Below are 13,697 nucleotides of genomic sequence, written 5' to 3' on the forward strand. Positions count from 1 at the left end.
AGATCTAGATCAAGCGGACTATTGCTAAACATATTGAGTTTCCCCTCATGCATCATGGTAGTTTGATGGTATTTTCAGTTTTACCATGGTACCGTACCATGACAGTAGTGATCAAATGATGGAAATACCATGATTTTTGTGTTGTTGTTATTGCTATGCAGGGACGGCTGACTGATTTGTGCGTCGCCCTCCCTGTCACAGGTGATTTTAATATTTTTTTTACATAAATCTTTTACAAAATAATGATGATGTATGATAAATATAATAATACTTACAAAAATCCTGCCTCTGAATATCATAAGCAGCCGCAGCATCTAATTTTGTTCTGGAATGAATCTCAGAATCACTGTCTGACACTCCATGGGCGACATCTCTCTGGCTGCTGATCGCCCCTCATTCCTCTCGTTCATTCATGTGTTGGCATTTTTTTTTTTCAAACACCACGACCTCCAATGCATTTCTATGGGTTGTTTTATACAATATTTTTCACCAGCCGCCACTGTTGCTTGTCTGTGAAAAGGGTACATCGTTACTGGCTTTTGTTTGCACACAGAAGTACCACGCTGTAGTGAATACTTTAGTCAATGTCAGATGGTGAATTTATATCCCTCCTTTATCCTTTCCTTTTCACAAGTCTAATCGTCAAATGAAGATGAGACATTAAATGAGATTGCATGTAGGCAGCATCATTAAAGCAACACGCCAACATTATGGGAAAAGCACTTACAACATCGATACCAATTTCCTCTCTGTTATGTGTGTCCAGTAGAAAGCTATCCGGCTGCAAGCTAACCTAGCTTAGCACAAATTAATGGAAGTGGATACGGATCAGCTAGCCTCCTAGCGAACTTCCCACCACAGTTAGGACAGCCGAATCCCGACAAATCTTTTGTCATCGACTAAAAACACACTTCTTCAATCAATATCTGAAATGAAGAAAAAAAACAGCAGTTTGATGAACATTGTTACTCAGCTGTAAGAGTTGTACCCTTCCTGCTGACTTGTTCAAGTTCAAGTTCAAGTTCTTTAATAGTTGTCATACAGAAGTACAGAATACTTTCATACAAAATGCTTCTTACTGTTACGCTCCAGAGACTGTGCTAGACAAGATAGTATCAAATAACATAATAACATAATATAGCATGAATTTAGAAGAAGAAAAATGAGGTCACAGTGTTCGGTATAGACATATGTACAATGTTCTGAGTTACCATATAATATACAATATACAATACACAATACTATGCAGTGTACTAATGTACAGTACTATCTAGTGCAAAGCAGAAATGGGATGAGGTACAATTTAGGTACAATTTACAGTAAGGTGTACGAGTTGTAGTGCAATCCTTCATCCATAAATATAAAGTGTGGGGAGTGGGTGCTACAGTGTGTTTGTTTAAAGTGGGTGTGTGCTATAAAGTGTGTGGAGTGGGTGCTACAGTGTGTTTGTTTAAAGTGAGTGTGTGCGTGTGGATGTGTGTGCTATGTGCGTTTGGTGGTTGTTGTTGTGTAGTGTTTATTCATTGTTCGTTTAGCAGCCTGATGGCCTGGGGATAGAAGCTTCTTCTGAGTCTTTCTGTGCTCGCCTTGAGACTCCGGTATCGCTTGCCTGACCACAGCAGTTCAAAGAGGCAGTTGTTCGGGTGACTGGAGTCTTTAATGATTCTCTTAGCCTTGCCCTTGCAACGCTTGTTGTAAATGTTCTGGAGGGTGGGGAGCCCCCCTCCAATTGTGCGTTCGGCTGAACGTGTCACTCTTTGTAGTCTGCTTCGGTCTTGTGCAGTGCTATTCCCAAACCAGGAGGTGATGTTGCCGGTCAAGATGCTCTCTATTGTACATGAGTAGAAGTTCTTAAGGATCTTCTGGCTGACTTGGAACTTCCTTAGGCGCCTGAGGAAGTAGAGGCGTTGTCGTGCCTTCTTCACAACACTGTCAATGTGTGTGGTCCATGTCAAGTCCTCGGATATGTAGGCTCCGAGGTACTTAAAGCTGTTGACTCTCTCAACCGGTGCCCCGTCGATGCTGAGGGGGCTGTAGTCCTTGACCCCCGACCTCCTGAAGTCCACAATCATCTCCTTTGTTTTGCTGACGTTCAGGGAGAGGCTGTTTTCCTGGCACCATCCCGCCAGGACCTTGACCTCTTCCAGGTAGGCCCTCTCGTCGTTGGCAGAGATCAGGCCCACCACCACTGTGTCGTCAGCAAATTTGATGATTGTATTGCTACTCCGCTGAGCCACACAGTCGTGTGTGTACAGGGAGTAGAGGAGGGGACTCAGAACACAGCCCTGGGGGGCCCCTATGTTGAGGGTGATGGATGAGGAGGTGCAGTTGCCTGCTCTCACCACCTGGGGTCTGCCAGTCAGGAAGTCCAAGACCCACTGGCAGAGGTCATAGCCCAAGCCCAGGTCCCTGAGCTTGGCTATGAGTATGGAGGGGACTATGGTATTGAATGCCGAGCTGTAGTCGATGAATAGCATTCTCACATAGTTCCCCTGCCTCTTGTCCAGGTGTGATGCTGCTGTGTGCAGCACATGGGCTATGGCGTCCTCCGTGGACCTGTTGGGGCGGTATGCAGAACCGAACTTGTAAGTCACTTTGGATAAAAGCGTCAGCTAAATGACCAAATGTAAATGTAATGTAATGTAAAACTGTGTAAAACTCTTGACTTGATGTAGCCTAGCTTAAAACTCCGGGAGAGGTGATTTTGGCCAACAGCTAGGCTAGCTCATCCGTGTCAGCATGACAATTGCATATTCGTATTTGCTGAAGACACTACAGCCATTGAGCTTAATGTTGGGAGATGAAAGAACCTGGTGTTCCCATAACAACCTGGAGCTGAATATCATCAAGACAAAAATAACTGCTGGTTGACATGAGATGAGTCCTTCACCAGTCAGCACTGCTGGGGCGACAGCTTTCTAGGCATGCTAAAAAAAAACAAGCTTAATAGCATGGTGATATGATAGGGTTATATGGTGATAAACCTGTGTTAAATGTATCTCCTGGTCATGCTACTAAATGGTAGCCTCAATGTGTGCCTTGGACCAGAAAGGCGTTACACAAATCTGAGTGAGTTCATGAAGTAGTACACATGCAGAGAAGGAAGAGAAAAAACGATGTTTTCTAAGGATGAATGACCAATTTGTTAGCATGCCCAGGAGATCATTTTGTGCAGGTTTCAACTATATAATTTTATGCATATTCGTGTGCAGAAAAAAAGCTGTTCCGGCTGTCTGTGCCTGGGCTGTAAGCTGTGTCCTGCCCTGTCTGTTTCCAGTGATGCCACTAACGCGTTACTAAGTAACGCCTTACAGTAATCTGATTACTTTTCCCCGAAAATAGTAATCTAACGCGTTAATCTTTAAAAGCCAGTAATCTGATTGCAGTTACTTGTCCAAGTGGCTGTGCGTTACTATTTCGTTACTATCTCATCATAAATTCATAATGCAGGCGGAATGCAGTATTTTATTTCGTTTTAGACAGTCAAAAATATACGTTTGGAGCTGTATTTCCTTGTATTGGGGGAGTGACGTCACAGCACGCAACCTCACGTTGTTCCATGCTGGTGGGCGCGGCTGTTATTGTTATTATCAGGCTCACCAAAACTAGCGAGCTAGCAGGGAGACGTTCACGCTGGTAACACTTTCTTGCAAACAACAAACAAACAAACAAACAAACACTATGCGGAGGAAACAAAATACTGTCTACCGCATCTGGAATATACAGCACAGCACGACCAAACGGATAGAAAAAACCAAACCCGAAGCATCGACTTCTGGATTTCTTTACTGGATTTAAACCATAGTGCAGGTATGTTCCACCTTTGAGTTAAACATCTTTTGCATTGCACTATTCATGAACATGGAACACCATACTCACACACACCTCCAATGTACAGCCCCACCCCACCTACCCAACCTCCCCCAATGCACAGTTTCTATGTCAAATGTATATACACTCTTTTTCTGGATTTTTTTAGTATCACAAACAGTACTGCATTTGAAAATCTGGTATGTCATAAATGTATAGATGTAGCAGTACTGTCTATCTGTATGTCATGTGTGTCATATGATGAATTGAAAATGGGGGACCCTGATGGAAACAAGACGAAAGTCTTTCTCAGGTCTGCATCCTCTTAACAATTGTATGTATTGAGCTGTACTGTACTGTACCCATTCTGCAATCTGTTAATAAACTTTTCAATCAATCAATCAATCAATCAATACTGCAGTATGTAGGTTGTCAGTAGCACACAATAATAATAATAATAATAATAATAATAATAATAATAATAATAATAATAATAATAATAATAATAATAATAATAATAATAATAATAATAATAATAATAATAATAATAGCATAGGAGGAGCAGTACCGTTTAATAGACTGTTTTTTAAGAGCATGAGCTTCAGATACTGGATAGACCTTCAAACATAAAGAACATTTTCTTGAAGTATAACACTCCAACCCATCAAGTGCTCCTGTGCAACGGCTTTTTAGTCTGGGAGGGTTGGTGCTCACGCCTAGAAGGAACAGACTTTCTGACAAGAGGTTTGAGAAGATTCTGTTACTGAGATATAATCACTGGTTTACTCACCCCTCTCCCCTGTTTCACTAGGAACATTATAACCATATCTGAATAGGGCAGGCCTCAAAGGTAGGCTACATATCAGCCTACATGTGGTGTTATTGACCATTTATCTTTTGTGAAATCTATAGATATATAGATAGGCCTACCTGCCCTATTAGTACATTTTACTCAAACTGAGTACATTTTACAATTTTTTTTGTCATTCTTATGTTGTGGCAGCAGCAGGGACGACGACTTCGTAACCTAGTTACTTTCAAAGTAACTAAGTTACTCTGATAATCAAGTAATCAGTAAAGTAACTAAGATTACTTTTTAAAGGAGTAATCAGTAATCAGTAATCAGATTACTTTTACAAGTAATCTGTGGCATCACTGTCTGTTTCTGCTGTGTGTGTCCGGCCTGTAAGCTGTGTCCTGCCCTGTCTGTTTCTGCTGTGTGTGTCCGGCCTGTAAGCTGTGTCCCGCCCTGTCTGTTTCTGCTGTGTGTGTCCAGCCTGTAAGCTGTGTCCCACCCTGTCTGTTTCTGCTGTGTGTGTCCAGCCTGTAAGCTGTGTCCCACCCTGTCTGTTTCTGCTGTGTGTGTCCGGCCTGTAAGCTGTGTCCTGCCCTGTCTGTTTCTGCTGTGTGTGTCTGGCCTGTAAGCTGTGTCCTGCCCTGTCTGTTTCTGCTGTGTGTGTCCGGCCTGTAAACTGTGTCCTGCCCTGTCTGTTTCTGCTGTGTGTGTCCGGCCTGTAAGCTGTGTCCCACCCTGTCTGTTTCTGCTGTGTGTGTCCGGCCTGTAAGCTGTGTCCCACCCTGTCTGTTTCTGCTGTGTGTGTCCGGCCTGTAAGCTGTGTCCTGCCCTGTCTGTTTCTGCTGTGTGTGTCTGGCCTGTAAGCTGTGTCCTGCCCTGTCTGTTTCTGCTTTGTGTGTCTGGCCTGTAAGCTGTGTCCTGCCCTGTCTGTTTCTGCTGTGTGTGTCCGGCCTGTAAACTGTGTCCTGCCCTGTCTGTTTCTGCTGTGTGTGTCCGGCCTGTAAACTGTGTCCTGCCCTGTCTGTTTCTGCTGTGTGTGTCCGGCCTGTAAGCTGTGTCCTGCCCTGTCTGTTTCTGCTGTGTGTGTCTGGCCTGTAAGCTGTGTCCTGCCCTGTCTGTTTCTGCTGTGTGTGTCCGGCCTGTAAACTGTGTCCTGCCCTGTCTGTTTCTGCTGTGTGTGTCCGGCCTGTAAGCTGTGTCCTGCCCTGTCTGTTTCTGCTGTGTGTGTCTGGCCTGTAAGCTGTGTCCTGCCCTGTCTGTTTCTGCTGTGTGTGTCCGGCCTGTAAGCTGTGTCCTGCCCTGTCTGTTTCTGCTGTGTGTGTCTGGCCTGTAAGCGGTGTCCTGCCCTGTCTGTTTCTGCTGTGTGTGTCCGGCCTGTAAGCGGTGTCCTGCCCTGTCTGTTTCTGCTGTGTGTGTCTGGCCTGTAAGCTGTGTCCCACCCTGTCTGTTTCTGCTGTGTGTGTCTGGCCTGTAAGCGGTGTCCTGCTCTTCTTCCTGCTGTGTGTGTCTGGCCTGTAAGCTGTGTCCCACCCTGTCTGTTTCTGCTGTGTGTGTCCAGCCTGTAAGCTGTGTCCCACCCTGTCTGTTTCTGCTGTGTGTGTCCAGCCTGTAAGCGGTGTCCTGCTCTGCCTCCTGCCCGGCTGTTTCTGCTGTGTGTGCCTGGGCTGTGCCTTGCCTCTCCGCCCTGTGCTGTCTCTTGGAATCGCATGTTCGTTGTGCTTCCTAATGACCTTCGGGACATTGACGAAGCTATCTCTACGGACGTTGCCTATGCCGCCCTGTGCCGTGTGTTTGTTGTGATGCCTGACCACCCTGGGTGTGAACCTGTTGGACATCAATGATGCCATCTGGACGCTGTTGTGCCTTGTTGTCTCTGCTTACCTGTTATGCCGTCCTATAATTTCCTTGTATTGTTTATTATAATCATTATTATTTCTATTGTTATGCTATTTTTATGCAAAATTCCCTCATTGTATTTATTTACCTAATTGTTGCCCACTTCAACACCTACAGTACTGCATGCCTGGCCATCCTTGTTGGGATCTCTCATTGAAATATCCATCTAAGGTTTCTTCCCTTTCCCCCCCCCTATTCTGTGGAGTTAGTCCTTCTCTTCTTTGGAGGTTTAGCCAGGGGGTGCTGTTCCATTGTGGGCCTGTGAAGCTCATTATGACATGTAATGTGATTTTGGGCGATATAAATAAATCTGACTTGACTTGACTAGAAGTAAGGTATGCTCAGGAAAGTGGCCAGGAGTAATATAAAACATGTGCGCTTGAAGTATCTTTCTTAGCTTCATTCATCTCTATCTGTGATCGTATAGTTTTCTATTTCACCCTTCTCTCTGCATTGGTTTAGGTATTTTCAGATGTTCGGTTCAAGTGAGGGGAGACGGACAACGTGGTCAAAATACAACTGCGGTGTTTTATTAATACCACAGCTTAGGAATCAACAAGTACATCGTCTCTTTGGTTCAATCTAATTGTCTCTCGGTGCTGTTCTCTGGTTGTTGTCTTGGTTTCCAGGCCAACACGCGTTCTCTCTAGTGGTCCGTGGTCTGGTTGTCACGGCAACCTCGCTTTCGGATCCTTGGAGGTTTGGGAGCGCTTGGTTTTCATCTACCCTCGGTGGAGTCTGCTATGAGCCTCGGCTCGGTCATCTGGTCTCAATTGGCTCTCTGTGTCATCGGCTCTTCAGTAGCCTGAGTGGCGAGTCTCCCTCTGTCGGTGGAGGTTTTTCAGCGCTCCAGCTGCGATGCGATCTCTGTCATCGTCTGTCCCCATGGCTCTGTGTCTTCAGGTCCTTTCTGGTGTGTCAGCGCTTCTCCAGGTCCCTTCTGGGTGTGAGTCTCAGGCTCGGCTCTCCAGGGATCCTCTCTTGTCTCCTCGCTCCCGTCACCGGGTGTGTGTGTGTCCTTGTCCGTTGCCATCAGCCCTTTTTATCAGAGAGAGAGAGAGAGAGAGAGAGAGAGAGAGAGAGAGAGAGAGAGAGAGAGAGAGAGAGAGAGAGAGAGAGAGAGAGAGAGGGGGAGAGAGAGCGAGTCCCTGCCTGCCTTATTTTGGTCACATTCCTCCTGTGACCACATGTTTCGCTGACACAACCGTTTCACCATAGAACCTTGCCGGGCTGTTTAATCATTGATTAGTTTAATGCGTGTCATCTCTTCATGCTTCTTGTGACAACAGTTTTCATAGTCTATGGGGAGACAGACTGGCTCTTGATGCATAGATAATAAAACATGAGCTATTTCCATCTACAAACTCTTTACCATTCTGTAATTGCATTTTAGAATACTAAGATAATTCTTTATTGTCTAGCCAGTGACTCACTGTCTTGTCTTCAGTTGGGTCCACTTTTTACTTTATTTTCCTGATGAACATTTGACCAATACTGTATAGTTTTACCTTCTAGTTTTAAGAGTTTTTATTCTTTATTGTGACTAAGTTATTCTAATAGTTTCTAAGAGTTTATGCCTACATGTAACCTATGAAATTGCTAAATCTTTTAGTATATCATTGCTTTGCATTGTTTTTTCAACTAGTGGCAGTTCTCTGTGTAAGGGGAGATTTCCAAATAGCCTGCGTCACCTTTCTGACCTCTGGGTTAGTCAGCAGCAGCCGTGTTGTAACCTGAAGTTCCTTCCGTAGGGTAAATATGACCTTTTTGATCTCAACTGTTATTCTGAGTTTTTAGTTCCTGTTTCAACGATAATGTTCTCCTCGCTTTTCAGTTGGAGGTGGCCTAAACCACAGCTGCTAACCAGTGGAATGTGCATTAACGTCATAAACAGTCTTTTGCCCTCTCTCCCTCTCAAGCCTAGGGTCTCAGAAATAACTTCACATGGTGTTCTAAATGGCCTTTCTATCAATCAGCATTTTGTCTTTCTAATCATTTTCCTTGTACATTTCACTTGCATTTATTCATGTTTTCATTTAGAAATATACGACACGCTAATTAGTATACTGGCTAAAACTCAGAACTTAAACAGGTTTTCCTTTAACTTCTGGAGGTGTCTGAGGAAATACAATATTGTATTTGTATAATTTGTATACAATCCAGACATGGACCACACAGATTGACAGTGTTATCAAGAAGGCACGACAACGCCTCTACTTCCTTAGGCGCTTAAGGAAGTTCAACGTGAGTCAGAAGATCCTCAAGAACTTCTACTCATGCACAATAGAGAGCATCCTGACTGGCAATATCACCTCCTGGTTTGGGAATAGCACTGCACAAGACCGTAGCAGACTACAGAGAGTGGCCCGTTCAGCCGAACGCACAATTGGAGGGGGGCTTCACACTCTCCAGGACATTTACAACAAGCGGTGCATGGGCAAGGCGAAGAGAATAATCGAAGACTCCAGCCACCCAAACAACTGCCTCTTTGAACTGCTGCGGTCAGGCAAGCGATACCGGAGTCTCATGGCAAGCACAGAGAGACTCAGAAGGAGCTTCTATCCCCAGGCCATCAGGATGCTCAATGAACAATGATTGCTCAATGAAAAAGGCTTGAACAATGAACATTCGTAACAACCATCAAATGCACTCACAGCACACACATCCACACGCACACACTCACTTTAAACCAACAACTCACTGCTGCACCCACTTTACCCACTTTAGAACACCTAAACACACTTTATATTTATTGGTAAAGAATTTGCACTACAACCCATACCTCATTACACCTTACTGTAAATTGTACCTAAATTGTACCTCATCCCATTTCTGCATTGTACTGTATAGTATATAGTATATTGTATTGTAACTCAGTTACTTTCTACTCTGCATTGTACATTGTATATATGTATATATTGAACACTTTTTGTCTACGTACTTGACTTCTATTTTATACTTACTATACTTTTATACTTATCTATTTTTATCTAGCACAATCTCTGGAGCAAAACAAAAAGAAGCATTTTATATAAAAGTATTCTGTACTTCTGTATGACAACTAATTGTATAAGCAGTGTACATAAAGACCCAGTGCCTCATACGTAGCTAACAGTGTACTGCACTACCACAGGACCTCGGTCAGGCAAGCGATACCGGAGTCTCAAGGCGAGCACAGAAAGACTCAGAAGTAGCTTCTATCCCCAGGCCATCAGGCTGCTAAACGAACAATGAATGAACACTACACAACAACAACCACCAAACGCACATAGCACACACATCCACACGCACACACTCACTTTAAACAAACACACTGTAGCACCCACTCCACACACTTTACAGCACACACCCACTTTAAACAAACACACTGTAGCACCCACTCCCCACACTTTATATTTATGGATGAAGGATTGCACTACAACTCGTACACCTTACTGTAAATTGTACCTAAAATTGTACCTCATCCCATTTCTGCTTTGCACTAGATAGTACTGTACATTAGTACACTGCATAGTATTGTGTATTGTATATTATATGGTAACTCAGAACATTGTACATATGTCTATACCGAACACTGTGACCTCATTTTCTTCTTCTAAATTCATGCTATATTATGTTATTATGTTATTTGATACTATCTTGTCTAGCACAGTCTCTGGAGCGTAACAGTAAGAAGCATTTTGTATGAAAGTATTCTGTACTTCTATATGACAACTATTAAAGAACTTGAACTTGAACTTGAACTTGAACTTGACCTAGCATGTCCTACCATGCTCTGTAAATAACTCATGTACAGATACCGATATGCCCTACTTTGTTTACTTGTTTATTGCACAATGTCGCTCTATTGGTTGGATTCTTATTATATATTATTACTATTGTATTATGCACATCGTTGCGGGCAAGACCCCCCGCATTTCACTGTATACCTGTATGCCGTGACAAATAAAACTCTTGTATCTTGTATATCTTGTAATAAAGAAACTTGAACTTGAACTTGAGTAATAATTCCCCATTGAATATCCTATGAGACCCAGGCCTTGTCACTGACTGTTTTCTCAGCTTGGGGCTGGCTGTATTGTCGTTTAGACTCTGATCGCCAAGTCTACCCTTAGGTATAGGTTTTGGTTGATAGCCTCAACAATGAAGAGATGACTCAACAACACACATGTACAAACTGAATGTATGTAGCCTATACCACCTTACAACCTCTGTTGCATTTTGCTCCATTGTATTATACTCTAGATAATTATGTTTGTATCTTTTTTGTTTACATTTAGTCATTGAGCTGACGCTTTTATCCAAAGCGACTTACAAGTTTTGTACGACAAGTCAGTAGGAAGGGTACAACTCTATCAGCTGAGTAACAATGTTCATCAAAGTGTGCAGACTTGAGTGCTACAATGTTGGGTGTATGTTAGTATATTGGGAAGAGTGCATGACAGTAAGAAGGTAATATTTGTTTAATTCATTTCAGATATTGATTGAAGAAGTCTTTAGTCGACGGCGAAAGATTGGTTGGGATTCAGCTGTCCTAACTGCGGTGCAGTTAGGTCAGCTATAGTCTCCTAGTTACTGTATGTTGGGTCAGGGTAATTTCATTGTTTTACACAAATTTGCAGTTTTTATGGTCATATTAAATGTGTTATGTTTCTCTTATTTTTTATCTGAAAGAACTGAGTGAGTAAGCATTCTAGTGAAATTGCACAAGGCAAATAAAATATAAGAATTTTGAAAATATCTTTTTTTTCTTGGCCCAATGACAAGAACATGGTTGCCCTATATATATATAATCAAGTAAGTCACAGCAAGATTGTGATCTTATTTTCAAGAGACCCGAGTACATATAATTATAAAACATAAAACAAATCCTTTAAAATGTTTAATTTGTATCATAATTAACAATAATACCATAATAGTAACAATAAGAATAAATACAAGAAATATAATACAATAATAAGTACATTAACTCATTCAGCGCCAGCTATTACCCTTATCCCTCTAGTCAATGCGCCAGCTTTCCATTGCCTATTTTCATTGTGCGTCACAATGTTTGCAGAGCTATATCTATATTCTATATTCTAGCTATGGAGACAATACTATGGCTCATTTGACAGTCACTATCTCTCGTCCAACATGTATACGTTTGCGTGTTATCCCGTCGTGAATATTGTATAGTTTCAGAGTGATCCGGGCTAATTCCTGAAAAGCTGAGTTATGGAGCGCTATGTGAATTTTGCTAAAGTCGTTTGCGTTGCTCGCCTGGACACGTTACTATTTCAAAATCAAAGGTATATAATAGGTATTATTTTTCATCATGAATGCATCAAAGGGGGGGCGGGGTCATTTTTTGATGCTCTGATCGTCAGCAACGGCATACGTTTTGGAGTACGTTACATAGATCGTTGCGATCGATGTGAAATCATTGTTGGATCAAAGTAGGATTGATGTCATATAGTCCTTACCTTTACTAGGAGGTATCCCAAAAAGAATATTCCAATTGTCTGATTGCGATTTCCAGTATTGATATCCATCGGGTCCCTGACATGAAACGGCACAAAATATGCATGAAGTGTGCTGAACGCGTTCCAAAGTGCTCGGATGAAGCGATTCACTTGGCTTGGTCTAAATTCTCCACCCGGACCATATACAATGTAACACACAGTGTGAAATAAGGTTTCAAATGGTAGGCGATACTGCCACCTAGCAGGATTCGGCCGGTATTGCACTCTCGGGGTCTCAGAATGAGTTCCAATAGTAACACAGAGGTGAGAGTGTATAGGATATACATTTATTTTTATTTTTTAAATGATCTAAAAATGTAATATTACGTTTTTGGCGCTCAACGGTTGGCAAGCAAACACGTAATATTACGTGATTGGCCGTGAATGAGTTAAAAACGAATTAAAAACAATCACAGCTAAAGTCAATCTGTTTTTTTGTTTTTTTTACTAGATTTCTGAATTGACCCATTAAAATTTTTTATATCACTTCCAACCATAGTTTCTCAAATACCCTTGTCTGGAGTATATCAGGGCAGGGTTTGATATAGGTAAATTATAGGATATAACACACCATATGCAGTATATTAGAAGGCTGTAATATGGTCATCCTTACATTCATTATAATACACAACCAATGAGTAAAGTTGAAAAGCATAGAGCCCTATGATTCCCATACTACCAGTATTTAGTAGTTCATAGACACTTTCAACTTCACAACAAAAACACATCCACATCAGCATTCTAAATGGTAAATGGACTACATTTATATAGCGCTTTAATCCAATTACAATGAAAAGTAGTTGTGCTCTTGTGACTGGACGAAAGTTGGGTACTGTTAGTTACAATGGAAAACTAGTAAAGATTACAATATAAAACACGTTTGCTCGAAGATTAAGTAAAAACATTTACTTTTAACAGTAAAATAATTAAATAATATATACCTCGGTCAGTGATTATGAGCCTACACAATACTGTGTAATATTGTAATACTGTTTTGATCTTGTGAGTTGCATCTGTAAACAGTGGCATTGGCATTTTGGCTTGTTTTCAAAATGTGGCTTGTTGTTTCTATTGTCCTCCTTTGACTTTGCCAGTTTAGCAAACAAGCGACGATTAAAATAAATGAGGCCAGATTGATCCTGATACACAGTAACGGTAAGACTGATGGGAGAGGCGAGCAAAAGGGATGATTACAACTGTCCTTGCCTGATAACAAATGGCACTGTATTATGCTGGAATGGCATAGTTTATTATCACCTGGCATCAAAACACTGGCCAGGTATCATTATACCGATCAGCATCATCATCATCATCATCGTCATCATCATCATCATCGTCGTCGTCGTCGTCGTCGTCGTCATCATCATCATCATCGTCATCATCATCAGCATCATCATCATCATCATCAACATTGTCACCATCGTCGTCATCATCAACATTGTCATCTTTCTCTTTTCTGTCCAGTTCTGTTTATACACGTACTGTGACGTTGGATGTGTCCAGAAATTGTCTTGAGAGACTACAAGTTACCAGTGGTGTAAAATAAAAGTAGAAATATTCTGGAAGAACCATTTAATGAATACATAAAAATGGAGATATAGGAGGGCTTCTACAGGAGGAAAATTCAGGATGCGATGCTTAAAGAATCAAAATAGTGGTTGACCCCAGAAGAGGATGGAGGCACGCTCTTA

This window comes from Notolepis coatsorum (assembly GCF_963971535.1).
Source record: "Notolepis coatsorum genome assembly, chromosome: 4".
NCBI classification, from domain to species: domain Eukaryota; kingdom Metazoa; phylum Chordata; class Actinopteri; order Aulopiformes; family Paralepididae; genus Notolepis; species Notolepis coatsorum.